The following is a 16093-nucleotide window of genomic DNA, read 5'->3' on the forward strand; positions in this document are numbered from 1 at the left end:
CAAGGACAGAGTCGAAAGCTTCAACCATGTAATGTTCATGGCTATTCTTTTTGTCCCCCAGTTTTATTGAAAAATAATCGACATACACCGCTGTATAATTTTAAGGCAGATAGCAAGATGGTTTGATTTACATATATGGTCAAACATTTACTCCAATGGGGTTCACTGACCCCCACCTTCTCACACAGATCCAATAACAAGAAAATCTTGTGATGAGAACGCTTGGGATCTACTCTCTTCACAACTTTCCTATGTATCATTCAGGAGTGTTAGCTGCAGTCATTTTGTTGTACATTAGAGCCCTAGTGCTGATTTATCATGTAACTGGAGGTTTATATCGTCCCTGGTAACCACAAGTCTGATCTCTTTTCCTGTGAGTTTGGGTTTTGTTCTGTATTTTTTTTTTGTTTAGATTCCCCATATAAATGAGATCATACAGTATTTGTCTTTCTTTACCTGATTTATTTCATTTAGCATAATGCCTTCAAAGTCCATCAAGCTATTCTTAATTTAGTTCAGTAGAAGGTCAAAAGTGTTCTTTGCGGGTCAGGGAAACTGAAGAAAGGAAGTTTTACTGAAGACGATGACACATTCCAGGCTCTTGACTCCGTCCAATCTGTCACCACTCACCTTGCTCCCCCACCCACCCAAAATTAAAATCTCAGGATAACACTGGGGTGAATGCAAGGTCAGAAGGGAATCTCTTCCAGTCTTTCATGGTCTGGAAAAGAATGTGATCTGGGGGATTTCCTGCATCGGCTAAACAGGAAAGTTGGCAGAACACAGGACAGCACAACTTGTAAGGGAAATTGTCCCAATAGGGAAAAGCCCCTTCCCTAGAAAAATAGGGAAACCAGTCCCCCAGGGTGGGGGGAGGGGGAGTCCCTTTAGAAAGACCCTCTCATTTAAAAAAAATTTTTTTTAAGGTTTTATTTATTTATTGGAGGGACAGCGTGCGCTTACGCAAGTCGGGGGGTTCAGGTAGGGAGAGAGAGAGAATCAGGAATCTCTAGCAGCTTCCGTGCTGAGCACAGAGGCCAAAAGCAGGGCTTGATCTCAGGACCTCAAGATCATGACCTAAGCTGAAATCAAGAGTTGGTTGCTTAACCAGCTGAGTCGCCCAGGCGCCCCCAAGAAAGACTCTTGTTTTTTTGTTTTGTTTTTTTTTAAGATTTTTTATTTATTTATTTGAGAGAGAGACAGTGAGAGAGAGCATGAGCGAGGAGAAGGTCAGAGAGAGAAGCAGACTCCCCGTGGAGCTGGGAGCCCGATGCGGGACTCGATCCCGGGACTCCAGGATCATGACCTGAGCCGAAGGCAGTCGTCCAACCAACTGAGCCACCCAGGCGTCCCAAGACTCTTGTTTTTAAGAAGTTTTGTTTCTAGCGTTCCAAGTGCTTGTCCTGGACATTAATGCCTGAAGGTTCTTCTGAGTAAAGTCACAGGCTCTGATCACACATGGGGAGGAGTGTTGTAGCCGAAAGCGTGTTGTTAGCGTGTAGGGCACAGGTTTTGATCCAACCAGACCCAAGCATGGACTGAGGTGGGGACACCATCACGGGCAACACAGTTACTTCCTGTTGGATGTGGACTGAAAAGCTTTCAGCAGCCCAGGCTAGCACAGCAGTCCTCAAGCTGGGGCTTTCGAAGGGTATTGGGTCATGGTTTATTCAAAGAGAGTCACCCTCCAAGTCCTCAGCTGTGGACAGTGTGGACATGCGGTTGGTGGGGTTTATATAGATTCCCTTTCCTACCTTCCCTGGTCTTGGCACTGGCTAGTGTGTAAAAAATCCCCAGGTGGCAAACAAGAAGGCAATCAGTCCACCAGAGTCTCCTTCCCGTATTTTCTGTGTTTAATAATTATCAAAAGTTAAAGTGTATTTATTTGGCTTTGTGCATTACTAATGACTTAATAACTCAAACTAGAAAAAGTATTTTTAATACTTAGAACCTGTGGTCACTGGAAATTTTAAAGAATTGTTTTGAGTGGGGGGTGCCTGGGTGGCTCAGCCGGTGAAGCCTCTGCCTTTGGCTCAGGTCATGGTCTCAGGGTCCTGGGATCCAGCCCTGCATCTGGTGCTCTGCTCAGCAGGGAGCCTGCTTCCCCCTCCCCCATCTGCCTGCCTCTCTGCCTACTTGTGATCTCTCTCTCGGTGTCAAATAAATAAAATCTTAAAAAAAAAAAATTGTTTTGAGTGGATACACCGTTTTTTGTTTCATATACATACAAAAGCTGTCCAAGTAACCACCGTGAATATCCCATGTGCCTCTAGATCCTATTGACAATGGTCCTTCAGAGCCAAGGATGCTCTATGCCTCTGCAGGTGCTTTCCCAGGATCCTGCTGATCCATGATGTGATCCGGATGGGAAAGTTGAGCAACTGAGTGGGGATGGCAGATTCCCAACTGGTAGGCCTTGTCAATTTCCACATTCGATTTTAAGCTATCAGCCTCATCAGAGCTGGGAGGCGGTCTGCTCCACCCTATGGAACAGCTCAGTTCTGGGCTGCTCTGGGTCCAGACAGGGAGGTATGCGGGAAAACCTCAGGGGCAAGATAGTGCTCTAGGCAGGGTCAGGGGAAGCAGCACTGTTCCCAGCATCACTGGGAAGCTGTTAGAAGTGCAAATCCAGGGGCGCCTGGGTGGTTCAGTGGTTTAAAGCCTCTGCCTTCGGCTCCGGTCATGATCTCAGGGTTCTGGGATCGAGCCCTGCATCGGACTCCCTGCTCAGTGGGGAGCCTGCTTCCCCCTCTCTCTGCCTGCCTCTCTGCCTACTTGTGATCTCTCTCTCTCTCTTAAATAAATAAAATCCTTAAAAAAAAAAAAAAAAAAAAGAAGAAGAAGAAGAAGCGCAAATCCACAGTTCCACCCACACCTAAAGAATCAGCAGCAGTGGAGCCCAGCCAGTTTGTGTTGTCAACAAGCCCCCCCAAGGGATGACGGATACATCAGAGTTTGACCCGCTGCCACTGGTTCTCCACCTTGGTTGTGTTTAAGAATTACCTGAGCTGCGTCTAGCCTATTAGTGCCTGGGTCTCACCCTAGACATTCTGATGTAATTGGTCTGAGGCCCGGGTATTGAACAGTATTCAAAGTTCCCCTATGTTGCTAATGCTCAGTCAGTGTTGAAAAACCCAAACTGGGGTTGGAGTCCCTTAAAAAAAAAAAAAAAAGTGACCATAAAGACCCTTACAGTTCAGAAGAGCCTAGAGTTCCCCTCCATGTCTCAAAATGGAAGCAGTTTGATGACCTCTCTGGCCCACAGTTGGCAGACAGTCGCTAGAGGCTTCCAGTAGCCAGAGAGGGAAGGAAGACTGCTGGTAAGAATTCAGCCTTTGGGTTTTCTGTTGTTCCTCAGTCCTGCCTGAAGGAAGAATTCACCTGCTCCCCTCTGTCCCCGTATCAACCAATTCCTGCCCATGTCTTGATAACCTCTCTTAGCCACCCATATACTTCGGCTTTGCCTGGGGAAAAAGCCCTTATTATCTTTTTCCAATTATTACACAAGCGTCTTGAGAAAGGAGAGCAGAGAGTGAGGCTAGGACCGCTCCTCCAAACTGAAAAATCAAAATACTATCTAGAGTTGATGGACTGGAAATAAAGATGGATGTGGAGCTCCAGGATGGAATCACCTGGGGATATCTGAACGTCCTCAATGCCCACCCCAGCCAGTCAGGTCAGAGTTGCTGGAGTGCGGGGCCTCTCCACTGGTGTCCCCACCCTGGGGAAGTGGCATTATCCAGTGACACTGAGTATGCACACTCCCCACAATGCAGCGACTGCTCTCCTTTTGCTGTCCCCCGGGGAAACCCTTGCACACACGTCTGAGCCACGTGGATTAAGATGTCCGCGATAGCAGGAAGCTTCAAAGAACCCAAATGTCAATCAATAGCTGCCTGGATAAACAAATCGTGGTCTGCCTGAACGGTGAGTATACAGCAGGGAACGTGAATAAACCACAGCTACACCTGTTGCCTTAGATGCGCTCACCCACGTTGAAGGAAAGGTGGAAGGTGCAGGGTAATACGTATAGTGCGATTCTATTTGCAGCAGATCTAAATACCGAGGAGTGCCTCTAAAGATGAGAAAAACTCTAAAAGAGGCCAGAGAACGGGGCCTCTGGCTGGCTCAGTAGAGCATGTGACTCTTGATCTCAGGGTTGTAAATTCGAGCCCGTGTTGAGTGTAGAAATTACTTAAAAATAAAATCTTTAAAAAAAAAAAAAGGGCAAGAGAACAATTAGCCCAAAAGTCAGGATAAGTGGCTTCACTGGGGGAGAAGAAGCTTTAAAGGTGTTGACAGTATTCTATTTCCTTAACTGGGATGGTAGTTATACATGAGTGCTTGCCCCAGAGTTCTATGTGCATTGTGGTCAATATTGTATGAATCTTTCCCCTACCCCCCAAAAAACAGGTAAAAAGAAATAAAAATGGTATGTTACTTGAAATGACAAAGCCAACTAATGAACAGAAAAGAACAATTTAACTGCTTTGGGAGGGTGGAGATGGGGTATAAGTGAACTCGCCCTCATCTGTCATAGCAGGAAATCAGATACTGTCTAAAATCCTATCTATCCTATCGAAAATCACAACTATTCAGAGAGGAACAGCTAAGCTCAAAGTGAATGCTGTAGCAGAGGGTGTAAAAGGGATGACGCTGGGCATGTCCTTCTGTCCGTCCTCCACAGTAGTCCTCCCTTATCCTTGGGGGACAGGTCCCAAGACCCCCAGTGAATGCTCATAGCCAGCGATAAGGCAGGGAGATGGGTACTGTCTTTTAACCATGGGAACCATGTGCAGGGATTAAAAGTTAAGAAACAGATAAAAGTCTCCCCTTGGTGGTTTTCTTCCTCATTTTGGCAGAACAGGGCCTTGCACAGGTAGGTCCTCAGGTGGGTAAAAGGAGGGAGCTTGGAAGGAGGCAGCAGGGGAGGACAAGGTGGCGATGACTGAACGAAAGAACCTGGTTTCCATTTTAGTTTAGAGACATCATCACGGTTGGCCTCCAACACCAACAGACAGATGCCTCCGTGCCCCTGCACCGTCCTTGTCCCCCTCAGCAGGCTGGTGCACAGCCAGTTCCGGAAGGGCTGGAGAGTGGAAAATCCTAGAGACAGGAGCCAGCCCTTCAGCTTCAATTAAAGGCAGTGTGACAAGAAAGGCTCTGCATACTAATGAGACTTGCTAGGGTTTTCCTCCTCTCAGTCGCCCTCCTTCTCTCCTGTTCCAGTCAGTGACCAGGCTGAGAATTCCGGACAGTTGGGAGAAACTGCCTAAGGCTTGAGACACAGGAAATTCAGGGACCAAGGGGTCATGCAGCCTCTCACTCGGGTTGCCCAGATGTGGCCTCAGAACGAAGCATCGCCTGGGACAGATCCCTGGGCTGCTCTAGACCTTGAGAAGCAGATTCCAGGAGTGAATCCTGGCACTCAACATCCCCCACCTCGTGCTCTGAGTGATCCCTTTGATGTGACGGGTTTGGGAAAGCGCACGCTACGGCTCCGCCAGCACTCAGCACCTGTCTCCCGAGGGCCCAGGTGCGAGATGGTGCTGGGAGAGCAAGACAGACAAGGCCTGCCTGGTGCTTGACACGGAGTCCGGGCCTGAGTTAGGCACTCAGTAAACATGACCTATTATTATTATCTTTAGGGCGTAGTCTTGGATCTCCAGGAGCTCACAGTCCAGAGGGGGAAGCAGAAAAATAAACAGGGGATTACAAGAGCCAAGAGATGCGCACACAGCACAGGGAGAAGTCATGACCTGAGCTGAAGGCAGACACTTAACGACTGAGCCACCCAGGTGCCCCAAGAAAACTCAAAAAGCATTAACTAGCCCCCCAGTTGCTAGGATTCGAGGTAAATAATACAAGCAGACACTTCTGTGGCACTGTTCGAGCCCTTCACACATATGAAGTGATGGTGAGCTAAGTGCCATGATTCTCCCCAGTCTGACAGACAGGGAGACCGAGGCCCACGGGTTATGTGGCTTGCCCGTGGTCACACCATGGGCTCTCTGGCTCCTGCATTTGTGCTTTTAACCCCTGCAAGGTCATGGTCTTACAGTGTCTCTCACCAGTAGATGAAGATTTCCATACTCAAAGATGCCACAACGAGACTCGCAGACAAAGGTGTTCACAAAAACAGCTTGGGGACAACCTAAAGGCCCAACAGTGATTGGGAATAATCCAATCATTGGGGAATGAAGAGGTGTCTGACAATTTATAAACTTGGCAAAACATATGAAGTCACTAAAACAAAGTGATGCTTTTGCCAAGTTCGAAGGAACAGGGAGAAATGTCAAGCGGAATACAGTGAAGCACATTTTCTGCAAATTTTGACGATGCAGATTTTAAAATTGCTCAATACCAAAGGTTAACATTGTCTCCAAGGGGGACACCAAGGCTCTGTCTGTTGGTCTGGAAGCCAAACAGGATGATGTTTCTAAAGGGTAAAAGTGGAAACCAGTTTCTTTCACTCATTCTACTCTGCCCCTTTTTTCCCAACTCCCTTTCTAAAAAAATTTTTTTGGAGAACAAATGACTCCTATTTTACATTTACTCCTGGTTGGGGCCTTCCAAAGTATGTCATTAAAATGGGTGGTTTTTTTTTGGTGGGTACCTGAGTGGCTCAGTTGGTTAAGCAACTGCCTTAGGCTCAGGTCATGATCTGGAAGTCCTGGAATCGAGTCCTACATCGGGCTCCCAGCTCCATGGGGAGCCTGCTTCTCTCTCTGACCTTCTCTCCTCTCATGCTCTCTTTCACACTCTCTCTCTCTCTCAAATAAAAAAATAAAATCTTAAAAAATATATATTTTGGTAGGGGCCGCCTGGGTGGCTCAGTTGGGTAAGCATCAGCCTTTAGCTCAGGTCATGGGCTCCGGGTCCTGGATCCAGCCTATTTCTCCCTCTCCTTCAACCCCTCTCCCCCATTTGTGCTGTCTCTCTCGAGTAAATAAATAAAATCTGTAGGAAAAAAAAGTTTTTTAAGGATTTTATTTATTTATCTGACAGATAGAGATCACAAGCAGGCAGAGAGGCAGGAAGAGGAGTGGGGGGAAGCAGGCTCCCTATTGAGCAGAGAGCCTGATGTGGGGCTTGATCCCAACACCCTAGGATCATGACCCAAGCCGAAGGCAGAGGCTTTAACCCACTGAGCCACCCCCGCGCCCCTAGAAAAAAAATTTTTTTTTAAATATTTACTTATTTATTTCAGAGAGAGAAAAAGAGAGTGCGCGCGCGGGTGCATGAGTTGGGGAAGGTGCAGAGGGCGAGGGAAAGCGAGTCTTAAGCACACACGTGCTCAGCGTAGAGCCCCACGCAGGGCTTGATCTCACGACCCTGAGATCACTACCTGAGCTGAAACCAAAAGTCCGACAGCTAACCAAATTCACCACCCAGGTGCTCCAAGAGGATAATGTATTTAAAGTGCCTAGTGCTAGGTCCGGCACGTAGTGGATACTCAACTAATGTGACTTTTTTTTCTCCAACATGGACTGTAGAAATACCAGCTGAAATGCTGCTAGAGAGTTCACTTAGCATTTTTAAAAATTCACAGCATGTCACTCATCTGCAAGTTATTTCTCTTGCAAGCTCACTATCAAAGAGTTAAGAACTTGAAAGTTAGCAGAAACCAGCGTAGATGGCTTGTGTGTGCCCCAAACTCTGCCATGTTGGTCCCAGGAGAACCTCTGCAACCTCTCCCAGAACATGTGTGCTCATTCTGTAAACCTCATTCTGGCAACCGCAGCTATCAGATATCCCAAGAGTATAACTGAATTGAGGAACGCTACGGTGTGTCCCAATGGCGGATGATCACATTAAACAGTGTGCAACATCGTTAGATGTCATGGAAATTAAAGGCATGACTAGATAGCTAGCGCACATCCCCCCACCCGGGTGGTTACAATGAAAGAGACTCAGCATATCAAGGGTTAGCAGGGACACAGAGCAACTGGAAAGCTCAGGTACCACTGGTGGGAATGGGAAATGGTGCAACCACTTTAGAAAAGGACTTGGCAGTATCCCCTAAAATTAAATATTATACATACTCCCAGACCCATCAATTCCACTCCCGGTAGTCTAACTGAAGTGAGCCAGAAAACATATACAAAGACATTCATAATAGCAGCATTTTTCAGAATAGCCAAAAACTGGGTAAAACTCAAGCGTTCATCAGTAAAGTGAACAGATATACAAGCTGTAATGAGATTCATTAGAAAGAATACTGTGCATCAGTGAAAAAGAGCAAACGACTGTTATGCTCAACAATGTGGCTGAATCTTCCAGACTTAATGCTCAGCAGGCACAAAGGAGTTCACCCTGTGTTTTTCATTTATACGAAGTTTGAGAATAAGCAAAACTCTTCTATGGTTTTAGGAGTCATAATAGAGTTTGCCTTGGGGTTGGGGGCTGCCAGCTGGAGAGGGGCATGAGAGAGCCCGCAGAGGGGCTGGATATGTCTTTATCTTGATCTGGGTGGTGGTTATGCCGGGGTATACACACATAGAAGTTCACTGGAGACTAGTATATCCTACGGCCTGTGAGTTTCACTTCAAAGACAAACTAAAATAAAATAAAATAAATTGGAAAATGGTGAGGAAGAGAATAAAGATCCAAGGACTTTTTAATTCAGAGCCAGGGCCAGAAGTCTTAGGTACCTCATCAGTCCCTGGGGGGGGGGGGGGGGGCGGAGGATTGCAACAGAATATTAACAATATCACATAATTAATCAAGAAACTTGCATTAACGGAATGCTGGGCACGATGTTCATTTATCATCTCATTCAATCTCCCCAGCCACTCTGGGAGGTAGATGTAATCATTATTTCCATTTTAATAATGAGGAAACTAAGACTCAGACACACTAAGCAACTTGCCCGGGGTCATAAAGCTAAGTAAATTGTCATGCCAAGATTCTAAACCTGGTCTATCTGAGATCAAAATCCATGGTCTACACCATCAAGTCATAGCACTACAAAGTAAGAATTGGGGTCCCTGATCCTGACCGAGAATCATCTAGTGGAGTTTATAGTCAACTTCCATACTTTCCAATTAAGAAGGCATGGGATATACAATATATATTACCAAGATTTTATTTCTCTTCTACTTTACTGGACTGACTTTTAAAAATCAGAGTATTCTTCCACTATAAAAACAAAACACAGGCATAATAGAAAATTGGAAGAACACAAAAAAAAGTGTAAAAAAAAAAATCTATGAATATAACTCCATGTCCCCCCAGTGGGAGAATAAATGGTGGAAGCCTTTTTGTCTAAAAAGAAACGTATGTTGACATTCAAGCAGTAAAGGTCAGTAGTCTGATTAAGTTTATCTCCCTTTTTTGACAGTGTCAGATGTTGAGCTGCATCATTTTAAGGAAAGTTGAGCCTTGGAAGCCACAAGGCACTGGGGAGAATTTAACAGTCTTGAATGTGCAATAATTAAGACTTATTGCTGACTTCTAAACAGTGTTACTTCAGTAAACTCAGTGAAGTTTCCTTGGAGGCAGTGTTTTAAGTGGGGACATTTGGTGCTGGAAGCGACAACATTGGTTATATTGAGACCGAAACATGGGGATTATCAAATTTTGACCCTGAAAAGGATCTGGAGTCCTAGAAAGGGAGATATTTAATAAAAGGCTTGTTTTTTTTAATAAGTGAGGCCCCGATGGGAGAAGGGAACCACCAAGGCAAAACCAGTGACAGAGGCATGGGAGCAGAGTGGAGTTGCTCAGATCACACCTTCTGGAACCAGAACCCTACCATCATTTACCAACTGGGTGACCTGAGCAAGTCTCTGAAGCCCTTGGAAGCCTCAGCTCCTTCTGGGATAATAACAGCTTCCTCTCAGGGGCATGAAGGATCAGATGAGATGACCTGACACATAGCAGGTACTCAATAAAATTCTTTTTTGGGGGGTGAGATTTTATTTTTTTATTTGACAGAGGGAGAGAGAGAGAGAGCACAAGCAGAGGGTGTGGCAGAGGCAGAGGGAGAAGCAGGCTCCCCGCTGAACAGGGAGCTTGATGTGGGGCTCGATTCCAGGACCCTGGGATTATGACCTGAGTGAAAGGCAAATGCTTAACTGCCTGAACCATCCAGGTGCTGCAAAATTCTTTTTTTTTTTTTTTTAAGTTGTTATTTTTGAGTCATCTCTACACCCAACTCACAACCCGAGATCAAGAGTTGCCTGTTCTACTGACCAAGCCAGCCGGCACCCCTCAATGACATTGCTTCTTTTTAAAAAAGTCTTTTATTTATTTACTTAAGAGAGCACATATGAGCGGTGGCGGGAAGAGGGAGCAGCAGAGGGGGAAGAAGAAGCAGACTCTCCACTGAGCAGGGAGCCTGGTGCAGGGCTCCATCCCAGGACCCCAGGATCATGACCTGAGCCAAAGGCAGACACCCAACCAACTGAGCACCCAGGATTCCCTCAATGAAACTATTTCTTAATCATACAAGTAACAGAGTGTCTGTAGAAAAACTGGAAAATATGCTATTTTTGAACAGATATTTAAATGCATTTTCTTTAAGTCTTGTGGATAAGCTTTATGTGCTATTCGTATGTCTATATCTGTATAAGCATTTTCTCTCCACATCTGTTTCTGAGGGTAGGTCCATTTAGCTGAATTGCATCAAGACTGGAGTTTCAGCACAGCTGATTACCCCACCACCATCCACTAGGCTGCCCTTCAAAATCCAGTGTCTCCAAAAGCCCAGTGAGTCATGGGTGTGAATGAACAGACGAACCCCATCAGCCGCGTCTTGTGACTTTTTTATTTATCTCTGCATTCTCAGCTGCCGCTGCCAAGACTGAACCTTTAGAAATATCCCAAGCATTTTGAATTAGCCTGGGTATAAACAGTCTCATCCAGTTCAGACTGGTAGAAGCTCGTACATTAAATGTTGCCTTTAAGCGAAAAGGAAACAAATCCTCCAGTTTATTTTTAAGCAGTTCCTTTACAAGTGTAACAATTTAATAACTAATTGAGAAATCATTTCGATCTGTACTGAGGGACTGGGGTGGTATTCACTCATAATCTTAGTGCTTGGTCCAGAACCCCGAGCAGACAGAGCTCAAGTCAAGAAACTCCAAGGACTAAGAAACCAAACTTATCAATGTTCAGAAAGGGGTTGGGAATTCACAAACCAAATGTTTCAACCACAGGATTCTTCCCAGTAGGAAAAATACGGAAAAGAGAATGTGAATGTTTCTGACTGTGGATACTGGTGAGAAACATATTTACCTCCAAACAAAACTGCATTTTGGAAAAGATTACTCTTAACACCTATGTCATTCTTAACCCATAAATGTCTCCTAAATGCATCTACCTCCGTCCATTCCCACTGCCAACTGGTCACCTAATTTGTCTCCCACTTGCGGCCACATCCATCCTTCGAGATAGCCCATCTGATGCCGCCACGGCTCAGCTAGAACTCTTTAAAGGCTCCCTGCTGCCCTCAGGATCAAGGCCACTGTCTTTAATAGGGTCTGTGAGGTCACTGCTCTCTCCCCGCTGCCCCGTCACCCTGCGTACTGCTTTTGCCACACAGGCCTTCTTCTTCCAGGCTCAAGGTCCTTACTTAGGTCTTTTTCTCATCCTGGAAAGCCCTCCCTGGCCCTGACATCTAGTTAATTCCTAGTTTACTTCTGATCTCAGCCTTGCAGGAACCTAGTCAAATTCCCCAGCTAATCTCTGGTGGCACCCTGAACATCTCTGAAGCAGTCATCACAGTCTATAATCAAGTACTTGTGTGATTACTGGAATAGTGTCTGCTTCCCCCACTAGATTTGGGGTTTCCAGGAGAGGAAGGTGCTGGTGTATGGTATCCATTGTCTCCCCAGCACTTGGAAGTGTCCAGTCCACCCCCAGGGCAGGTTCTCAATCAATATTTGTTGATCTAATTAAGAAATTGTACGCTAGCTTCCTTCTGTAAGCCCCAACCACCCTCTCTCTCAGCCTCTAGGACACAAAAGGACACACATCTTTCCTGGGGAAAAAAATACCCAGACTTTAGTATCAGAGAAGTAAATGTTTGCATTTGGGCACTTACTACCAGCACTTACTACCAGCACACCTTAGGCCCAGTCATTAAGCCTTTTGAAGCTTCTGTTTCCTTGCCTGTAGCACTGGGTTCTCCATGGATCTTACTGCACAGGTAATCTTCATATTTAAATATATTAACTGAGGTCACATACAAAAATCCACCAGAAGAATGACCGACAAAACAGATGCAGCAGGTGCATAATCATAAAGGGTAGTTCTTGGGGCGTCTGGGTGGTTCAGTAGGTTAACCTTCTGCCTTTTGGCTTAGGTTGTGATTTCCGGGTCCTGGGATCAAGCCCTGCATCTGGCTCCCTGCTCAGCGGTGAGTCAGCTTTTCCCTCTTCCTCTCCCTCTGTGATCTCTCTCATTCTTGCTCCCTCACAAATAAATAAATAAATAAAATCTTCAAAAAAAAAAAAAAAGGTAGCTCTCATTGTGGTTCAGACTGCTGTGTGCTTGCTTTCCTGGGCTAAACCCCTTTAACCCCTGCTGCCTCTACAAAGTAATCCAAAGCAACAAAATATATTGGCAGCCTGCTGCTTTCCTTTTGTCAGCATCTACTGTGTGTTGGTTGATGCTGGACATAAAATGGTGCACATGCCAGACAGAGCCATTGCTCTCTTGGAGCTAATCCATGTTTTAATTAAAAGATAAGTGTTTTTAATATGTAAACAATATCTTCCATAGCTACACAAATGGAATCAGACCATCTCATGGCTGTTGCTGAGAAATGATTCTAAGAAACTAATCTGAAATACATACAAAGATTTAGGAATGAAGACATCAATTTGGTACATGATATTTAAAACACTGGTCTTTGGTTGATGTAGGGAATATTTAATGTCTACTCTTTATTTTTTAAAAAAATAGAGTCTTCTCAAATTTTTTAAAGTAATCTCTACACCCAATGTGGAACTCAAACTCAAAACCCCAAGATCAAGAGTTGCATGTCCCACCAACTGAGCCAGCTGGGCGCCCCTTAGGTCTTCATTATGATCGCAATTCCCAGGCTGATAGGAAAGACATGAGCGTCAGCCTATCATCTCCATTTCAGCGACATTCTGAAACTTTTAATATAGCTAGCAACAATAACAACAATGATGAAAACAATAATAATAATTATTATTATTACATAGGAGCACCGAGGTGGCTCAGTCGGTTAAACATCTGACTCTTGATCTCAGTGTAGTGAGTTCAAGCCTCATGTTGGGCTCCACACAGGGCATGGAGTCTACTTAAAAAATAAAAACATAGAAAGTAACTATAAGTACTATTTATTGAGTCATATGTGTGCTACACTTTATATTCCTACATTCCTTTAATCTTCACAAGAACCCTATTATTATTATCTGAATTTTTCAGGTGAGAACATCGAGATTCAGAAAGGTTAGTGGATTTTTTAAGTTGCAAATGTAAGATTTGACTCTTATTTGTGCCTCTTCTACTGCTTTTAGGGAAATCATCTCAATGTTTGAATGAAAAGATTGAGGTTTTCAATATGTAAGAATATCTTCAATATTCAAATATTACACTGTTTTAGGAATCAAGGCAGCCATGGCGTCAATATTTACAATGGTGAAGTTCAGAAACAAGTGTCTGGTAGGAAAAAAACTAAATTATGTGCTAAGAATATGTAAAATAAGTTTACAATATAGAAGGATGTTCACAATGTAGAGTTAGGGAGACATGAAAATAATTGTTATGGAGTTTGATTTCACTGATGTAAAGTTAAAGTTGCATTTTCAAAAACATTGACAATAAAGATGACAACTGGAAATACACAGCTCCCAGAATTGCCAAAAACAGTATCCAAAAAATAAAGAATATTAAAATTTCATGAATTAAAATCTTACTATAAAGCTACGGTGATGGAGACTGTGTGGTCCTAGCATAAGAATAGACATATAGATCAACAGAAAGAATTGAAAGTCCAGAAACCCTTACGTTCATGTTCAACCAATTTTCAACAGAAGTGCCAAGATCACTTCAACGGGGAAAGAAGAGTCTGTTTAACGAGCGTTGCTGGGTGCCAGCACAGCCACATGGAAAAGGATGGAGTTGGACCCTTCCCTTAGGCCATATACAAAAATCAACTCAAAATGGGTCAAAGACTTAAAGGAAACAACTTGAATCAAGCAACTCTTAGAAAAAAAAAATAAATAAATCTCCACGATCTCGGATTGGGCCATGGTTTCCTAGATATGATACCAAGGGCAGAAGCAACAAATGAAAAAATACATGTACGTTATCAAAATTGAAAACTCTAGTGCTTTAAGACACCAAGAAATGAAAAGACAGCCCACAAAACTGCAGAGTATGTGTCTAAAAAGAAACGTGACTAGAATATACAAGGAACTCTTGCAGTTCAACAATAAAATGATAATCCAGTTTAAAAAGGCAAAAAAGATACACAAATGGCCAATAAGCACATGAAAAGATGCTCAACATCATTAGGCATCAGGGAAACATAAATCGAACCACAACGGGATACCACTTCACACCCCCTAGGATGGCTAGAATCCAACAGACAGATAATAAAGAGTGTTGGCAAGGATGTGCAAAAACTGGAACTCTCATCCATTGCTGGTGGGAATGTAAAATGGTTTAACCCCTCTGAATACAGTCTGGCAGTTCCTCAAACAGTTGAATCTAGGGTTACCATATGACCCGGCAATTCCACTCTTACGTCTATACCCAAAAGAAATGAAATTGCGTGTTCGCACAAAACCAGTGCATGAAATGTTCATGGTAGCCCCCTAATGGAAATGAGTCAAATGTCCATCAACTGACGAAGAGGTCAATGAGATGTGATATATCCATACCATGGAATGTTACTGTTATGTTATGAGCTGAATGGTGATCTCCCCTCAAGTGACTGTATTGGAAATAAGACCTTTAAGGAGGTGATCAAAGTTAATGAGGTCATAAGGGTGGAGCCCTAATCTCATAGAACTGGTACCAGTCCTAAGGAGAGGAAGAGATACAGAGCTCTCCCTCCACTGTGCGAGGTAGCAGCTGGGAGGCAGCAGCCGCAAGCCTGTAGAAGAGCTCTCACCAGACCCTGCCCGCGTCGCCCTTGGCACCCTGATCTCCAACTGCCCCCCTCCAGTGCCGTGGGAAAATGTCTGTTGTTCAAGCCGCCTAGTCTGCGGTATGTTGTTAAGGCAGCCTAAGCTAACTAATACAAGCCATAAAAAGAAATGAAGTATAGATAAATGCTACGACATGGATGGTTCTTGAAAACATTGTGCTGAGTGAAATAAACCAGTCCTGAGGGCAACTCTGCAGAGACAGGAAGTAGATTAGCAGTTGTCTGGGGCTGGGAGGAAGGGGGCTCTTGGCAGTCATGGCTAAGGGTTTCTTGTGACGTGACGAAAAGATGCTAAAATTGATCGCAGTCATGGTTGCAAATTCTGTAAAAATACTAAAAGCCACTGTCTTGTACACTTTGAATTGTATGACATATGAATTATATCTCAATAAAGCTGTTTTTAAGAAAGAAACAGGACCTCTCAATAGTGGTCATCTCTGGGGCGCCTGGGTGGCTCAGTGGGTTAAAGCTTCTGCCTTCGGCTCGGGTCATGATCCCAGGCTGCTGGGATCGAGCCCCGCATTGGGCTCTCTGCTTGGCGGGGAGCCTGCTTCCCCCTCCCTCTCTCTCCCACTGAGCCACCCAGGCACCCCTCCATTGCTTTTATAGTAGGCAAACACACACACCTGAAACTAAACGTTCACAAATGAACACCCCTTACTATAAGCAATGCATACTAACATTTTCTAGATCTACTTTTATTTTTTAAAGATTTTATGATTTATTTTACCGAGAGATAGAGAGCACAAAGAGGGGGAAGGGCAGAGGGAGAAGGGGAGAGAATCCCAGGCAGACTCCACGCTGAGCTCAGAGCCCCACCACGGGGCTGGATCTCAGGTCCTGAGCCAAAATCAAGAATCAGACACTCAACTGACCGAGCCACCCAGAGCCCCTACCCTTTTATTTTTTAAATGCTGTGGCAACCCACTAATTGATTTCACCATCCACAGTGGGCAAATA

The 16093-nt window shown here is 44.5% G+C and overlaps 1 protein-coding gene across 2 annotated transcripts in view; it reads right to left on the minus strand.

Moving 5' to 3' along the window:
- Positions 1–16093, minus strand: part of IQCK (IQ motif containing K) — a 120230-nt gene that overhangs the window by 1051 nt on the left and 103086 nt on the right. The window lies entirely within an intron of this gene.

The sequence above is a fragment of the Mustela putorius genome, unplaced genomic scaffold (genome assembly GCF_011764305.1).
Source record: "Mustela putorius furo isolate JIRA1106 unplaced genomic scaffold, ASM1176430v1.1 tig00004007_pilon_pilon_pilon, whole genome shotgun sequence".
NCBI lineage: Eukaryota > Metazoa > Chordata > Mammalia > Carnivora > Mustelidae > Mustela > Mustela putorius.